The sequence below is a fragment of the Dipodomys merriami genome, unplaced genomic scaffold (assembly GCF_024711535.1).
Source record: "Dipodomys merriami isolate MVZ:Mamm:240054 unplaced genomic scaffold, mDipMer1.0.p SCAF_340, whole genome shotgun sequence".
Taxonomy (NCBI): domain Eukaryota; kingdom Metazoa; phylum Chordata; class Mammalia; order Rodentia; family Heteromyidae; genus Dipodomys; species Dipodomys merriami.
The window spans coordinates 912,173-918,166 of record NW_027204938.1 but is presented as its reverse complement, the minus strand read 5'-3'; the positions used below and the strand labels follow the sequence as shown (position 1 = coordinate 918,166).

At 39.2% G+C, this 5,994-nt stretch overlaps 1 non-coding gene across 1 annotated transcript; it reads left to right on the top strand.

Moving 5' to 3' along the window:
* The first annotated feature begins 5,666 nt into the window (after positions 1–5,666).
* On the top strand, positions 5,667–5,773 carry LOC138803565 (U6 spliceosomal RNA). The gene has a single exon (XR_011364972.1). It is a non-coding gene; the product is annotated as a U6 spliceosomal RNA (small nuclear RNA).
* Positions 5,774–5,994: the final 221 nt, after the last annotated feature.

The window sequence follows — 5,994 nt, the reverse complement described above, 5'->3', positions numbered from 1 at the left end:
CTGGCTAGGAGCTGAACTGGGTCTCACTACTTTTACTACTACCCTTGAAAAAGATGTTTTCTTATAACAAACAGCACATTTGTTGAGAAATATCACTACCAAGAATTATAAGAAGATAATTTTTACACAGTTTTTATGTATTATAATGAGATTATGTTGAACGTGCTCTCTGTCTCTCTCTCTGTCTGTCTCTGTCTCTGTCTCTGTCTCTGTCTCTCTCTCTCTCTCTCACACACACACACACACACTTAAACAAACGTTTTAAGGCGCGTAGGTTTTTAAAAAAATGAAAATCGGCTATAAGATTGTTTGGAATTCCAATGGCAAAGTGATATTGTTTTGACCAATATGATAAAAAACCATGTGTTCAAGGCAATACCAAACAAAATGCAAGGCAAATTTTGACAAACAGAATTTCCACCTTTAAACAAACATTGACAACAAGAGAAGGAACCCTTTAAATCAATTTTGGTGATGAGGTGGTTTAGTATTTTAAATTGAACATTTTAACCATTAGAACAGTGAAGAGTATAGAGGAGATAGGTTGGTGGAAGTGTGGGGGTTGAAGAAAAACCCATCATGTGGTCTTTGTCTCTTGCTAGGTTCAGCTTCCAAGGCATGTAGAGAGAATTGGGGGAGGAGGTGGTTGAACAGGTTTGTAAGGGGAAAAGATAGCACTTTTAACCTGCCGATATTTAAAGGGAGGATGTGGCATAATGAAGTTACTGAAAAGGTAGTTTGAATAATTGGATAAAGTTATTGGAAGAGGTGAGAGGGAGGGATTTTTCTTTGGTAGCCACTTAGAGGAGAAATTAAGAATCTAGATTTTGAAGTGAGTGGACTCAGGAAAGAGGAAAGGACTGTATTATTGTCTAAGTCCCTAAGAGAAGAAGGATTGGCTTGTTTCTATTATGGGATTTCAGGGTGGTAAAGGAAGAGAGCAGCAAAATACAGAGGCTTTCCTCAGTGTGTTTGTCAGCCAGCCTCAGTCAATAACAGATTAACGAATTGTCCAGACCAGAGGACCATTTAATTATGGTCTGGAAGGGAAGAAGGTGTATTAGCCATAGAAGAGGGTTGAGAAATGTATAAGTATGGAGGGGTTTGTTTAGAAGGATTTTTAACAGGACTCATAGCTTGTTGTTTTACCTTTGGAGGCCTATGCCCACCCCCACCTTGTGTCAGCTACACAAGCATGCAGACAGGCAGGCACAGAGACTGGGGTCAGCAAAAGGAGTTTGCTTGAAACAGACACAGTTTTAGCCTAGAGAATATGGACCAACTGCAAATACCAAGAGTGTAGTTAGAAGAGCAAGGAAGGAGAAAAGGTTCTTTTGTGATGGAGGTCATCAAAGAAAAGAGAGATAGAGGGAAATGGAGAGGGGGAGAGAGACAGATTGAGTTGCTACAAGATAAGGAGTTACTTTTTTAGAGGAAACGTTGGGTGGCTCCTGGCAGAGAAGGGCTTGGTGAGCAAGGCAGGAGAGTGGAGAGGGAGCCCTCTGGAGTGGAGGTCAGAGAAGGACTTGGTGGACCGAACAGAACAAGCAAAGTGAGGATTTTCTGGAGCAGAGCTTGAGGAGGGCTTAGGTTTAGGGGACCTCAGACTCCTCCCAGTTTCATTGGAGAATTGTTTAAATCAGCAAGAGTGAAACCTAAGGTTCTGAATTTAGGTCAGCAGTGCCATGGTAATGAGACCAGATTTTGGAATAAAAACAAGTCAGTTTTGGTTTTTTATGACTGTAAATCAGTCAGCCCAAAGTCTTAAGTTTAGACAGCAGGCATGCCAATGGGGTGTCTTTGGGAGACAATTTGGAAATTTTGGTAGGACTATGGATCCTGTCCTGATGCTCCAGGCACCCCTGGTGCTTTGAGAAGCCAGACGGATGGATCCCAATAATTAAGAGAGGGCATCCCCAAAGGTCCTAATTAAAGGGTATCAGGGTATAAGGAAAGAAGAGACTTCTGGAGTCTCTGTACCCCACAGACAAGAAGGAAGGGAGGGAGTCCTGCCCTCCTGGGGTCCATGTCAGGTGCCTACACCACAGACCGGGCTAGTTACCTTGTCCTGAAGGCTTTTAGGTATTGGGTGAAGTCAGTCAAACAGAGAAGAGCCTCCTGCCTGGAGATCAGAGTCCAGGGACAGGGTAAAGGATAGAGAATAGGGGGAGAGATAAGGCCTTTTCTGAGCTTACGCACTGGGGCAATAATACCTCAAGCCACAGCAGCGTGGCCATCCACTGCTTGCACTGCTTACAAAAGCAAAGGCTAGGAGGTTTTTCAGGTGTCTGTTTAGCCCAAAGTAAGCTCAGAGGGCTCTGTGCTTCTGATGAAGAAAAGCCTTGGAAGGAGGAGGAAGGTAGCAGAAAGGCTCCGTGAGAGGTGGCAAGGAGGTGGGTGGCCCCTTGGCAGAGGGCACCTACTTACTCCTGGTGCGTTTTATCTCCTGGGTGTCAGCACCATATGTTAGGAAAATGGAGGAGAATGGAAAAGGAATAGGCCTGACTTGATCACCAACAGAAAGGACTCTTTATTGAGGAACAGCCAGGGGCACAGCCCTTCCAGCAGGAATGAGGTTGTGTGAGGTAGCTGGCACAGGATCAGTGTTTTATAGGAGATCTGATCAAGGAGGTAGAGGTTAATGAAAAGCCCCTAGGTCAAGAAAGATGGAGGACATTCAGTTGGGTCTGAGATGGGATGTTTACAACTGGGCCTAGGTGGATTGCCCTACCTGCACATCAAAGGAGTTCACACATACCTGGAATTATGCCTGGAGTCCGTATGGACTTGGGATAATAGGGTGGGGGTGAACCATTCAGGCCAATTGGAAAAAGTTAGCGTTCCGAGCTTTTCTGCATATAAACACTCCATCAACATTTTCTTATTAGAGGATTATTCAAGATTAGCTATATGTTGATTGATAATAACTGAGCTTGACAGAAAGGTGAGGGAAAACTGTCTAGTCTCCAATGAGGTTCTGACTTGTATTTCACAAAGTGTTATGAAAGCACTCAATGAGAAATCTTGTAGCTGCATTTCTTAAAAGTGCTTGCCTAGGGGCTGGGAATGTGGCTTAGTGGTAGAGCGATTGCCTTGCATGTATGAGGCCCTGGGTTCGATGCCTCAACACCACATAAGCAGGAAAAAAAAACCAGAAGTGGCTCTGTGGCTCAAGTGGTAGAGTGCTAACCTTGAGCTGAAGAGCTGAGGGACAGCTCCCAGGCCCAAAGTTCAGGCCCACGACCGGACCCCCCAAAAAAATTTAAAAACAAAAGTGCTTGCCTGGTTACACTTTCTGATAATGTGTCAATTCAAGTACTTCTTGGAGTTCCAAACCATTCAATTTTGCTGTATTAGAAACTTGTTACGTTTTGCGGACAGCTCTTGGTGATGAAATTTGTGCTTTTTAAAATTGCTTTCCCAATTCCATCCACAAAATGCAGACAAAAATTATCTGAAAAAATTCATATCTGTTGATATTGCATATACATTTACTTTCCATTACAAACCTAGAATGCGGTAAAATTTCTCATAGCAATTACACTGCACTAGATTGTGGGCAGTTTCTAATGTAAATAATATATTTATTTTTGTAGAGAATTTGAGTATCCAAAATTTTAATATGCCTGTCATCCTAAAAACAATACCTTGCTGATATTGAATGACAAATATAACTTCCCATAAGTACAGAAATTTTCCTTGTATCTTTCTAATATATACTTTTATTGTAAAGGTACTGTACAGAGGGGTTACAGTTACACAAGTAAGGAAATGAGAACATTTCTTATTGAGCATTGTTAACCCCTCCTGTTTTTCCTCTACCATCCCTTCCCTTTACACCACCACAACTCCTCCCTCCATCCCCCTCTGATAGAGTGTCTTGTACATCCTATTGTTACAATGGATCAACCTGTATCCTTTCCTTATATCTTAAATGAAGAAATGCTGGCTTGTTTCATGCTGATTCTACTTGTGTTGACACACCTAAAGTCACTCTCCAAGTCCAAAAGCACATAAATGAAGTGCAAATCATCTTTTGTCAGTGGTATAATTGTGTTCTACACATTTATTGACAGGATACAAACCTTAATACATATATACATTTGAAGGCATTTGATGTGTGAAAACCCGTCAATATAAAATATAAAGTGATTTTGAAAAAAATAAAAGTGACTCAGAAGAAATTATAAATGCAAAAACAGTCTTTACAGAAACAAATTCTTAGAGATATTTCATGACTTTGAAAAGGATAAAGTGGCTGAAATTAATATAAATTTAGAAGTATGACAATTCACAAAAATATAAAAAGATATTCATGTATATCATTATATAAGCCAAAGCAGAAAGCAAATGTTGTTTAGATGACTTTTTAAAATACACTTTCTCAGGAACTGGGAAGGGGTTTCAGTGGTAGAGTGCGTGCCTAGAATGAATGAGGCCCTGGGTTTGATTCCTCAGTACCACATCAGTACAAAAAGACAAAGGTGGTCCTGTGGCTCAAGTGGTAGCACTAGACTTGAGCTAAAGAGCTAAGGGAAAGCACCCAGGCCCAAGATTTCAAGCCCCACGACCAACAAAAACAAAATCAAAACACAAAAAATCATTGTCTCTCACTTTTGTGTCCTCAAATCTGTAAGACGGCTGCTTCAGCCTAGGGCTAAGATTTTAGCTGTGGACACTTAACACTCCTGATTCAGACTCTACTTGAGAAAAATTTTAATGAATATTTTGTTCTTAATTTTGTTCTTTGTAAATTCATATGCACCTATAATACATGGTGTGGCCATCCCAGTAACATTCTCAAAGTACCTCCTAATGACGACTTACAAAAAGTTGTATTATATTACAACAAGGAAAACAATGCTACAATAAACAAAACCAATCATTAAATATTAATGATTAATAAAATGAAAAATGAAACAATTACCAGTGTTTCCAGTATTTGAAGTATACTACATATTAGGTTTTACTATTTTTTCATAATCCTGTACATTTAAAACTGCCTAAGATTATGATGTTCAATAAGAGTTTTATAGGCTATGAGTAGTCTTTAAAGTTTCCCACTAAGATTATTATTTATGGCTCATCTCATCTGTATATGGCTTATATCACCATTTGTTCCTCGCTAACCTATAAAGTAAGGAAGCCCTAAAGTTTTAACAGAAACTGTGGAATTAACAAAGTCTTAACTCTTCACTCTGCTTCTTTACACAAAGAATTTGCAAATTCTCATTAGTAAAATTTCTATAAACTCTGAAATGTACACACTTAGTAGTATATGCTGCTACAATAAATCTTAAATACTTTATGGAAAAGTTTTATGACCTGTCATACAGTCTTAATTTTGGCATATATATAAGCAAATTCCCAAAATTAAAAATATTTAAAACATTAAAACTTTTAACAAACCTTAACACTTGCTTCAATGTTCATTATGAGAGGTGCCTTGTATAGAATAATTGAATTCCTCCTCTTACACATCTCTTGAACAACAAATATCTTGATTATATTGTTTTTGACATGCCAATCTTGACTTTATTCATAAATGTGTGCTTATATAAGAAACACATGGTTTTAAAATTTCACAACAATTCTTTAGAACTTACTTTTTGTTGAATTGTTTAGTTTAAGAAAATCAATTACACTTTATATATAAAAAATGTTCTGTGCTCAATTCGGCAGCACATACACTAAAATTGAAATGATACAGAGAAGAGTACCATGGCCCCTGTGCAAAGATGACAAGCAAATTCATGAAGTGTTCCATATTTTTACAACAGACGCTTGAGTGGATGTGGCCAGAAAGGAACCCTACCGCATTTGAACCCTACTGCATTCTTGGGTGGGAGTGTAAACTTGTTCAGCTACTTCGGAAAGGAGTATGAAGGTTCCTCAAAAGATTCCACATAGCGCTCCCCTATGACCCAACAAATACTACTTCTGGGCATTTACCCAAATGATCACAAACAAGACCATACTAAAACTACTAGCACT